Source organism: Macadamia integrifolia, chromosome 3 (genome assembly GCF_013358625.1).
Source record: "Macadamia integrifolia cultivar HAES 741 chromosome 3, SCU_Mint_v3, whole genome shotgun sequence".
NCBI lineage: Eukaryota > Viridiplantae > Streptophyta > Magnoliopsida > Proteales > Proteaceae > Macadamia > Macadamia integrifolia.
The window spans coordinates 27,619,100-27,619,452 of record NC_056559.1 but is presented as its reverse complement, the minus strand read 5'-3'; positions in this window follow the sequence as shown (position 1 = coordinate 27,619,452).

Here is a 353-nt window from a genome sequence, read left to right as displayed (position 1 = left end):
GAAGATGGGATGGACAAATGACCGACTATATGGGCAGGTGAACCACATTTCCCTGCACCCCTACTGCCCTTTCTTGAGTTGAGACGTCAACCAATAGTGGCTTATGGGCTCTTGATAGGATCCGATAACAGAAAATTCAATCCATTTTGGTTTAATTTTCTCCTTTTCTTTTTTTTGCCAAAAATATTAGCCACTTGGAATTTTATGTTATCTTATTTTTAAGAATAAAAGCTAGTTATAGTTGATAAGAGACATTGTTCAAACAATAAGGGATCTGTAGCTCACTTTCAATGAGTGGTCAATAATTTTGGGTTTTTTTTTCTTTTGTTTTTGGAAGGGGGGGTGGGGGGGGG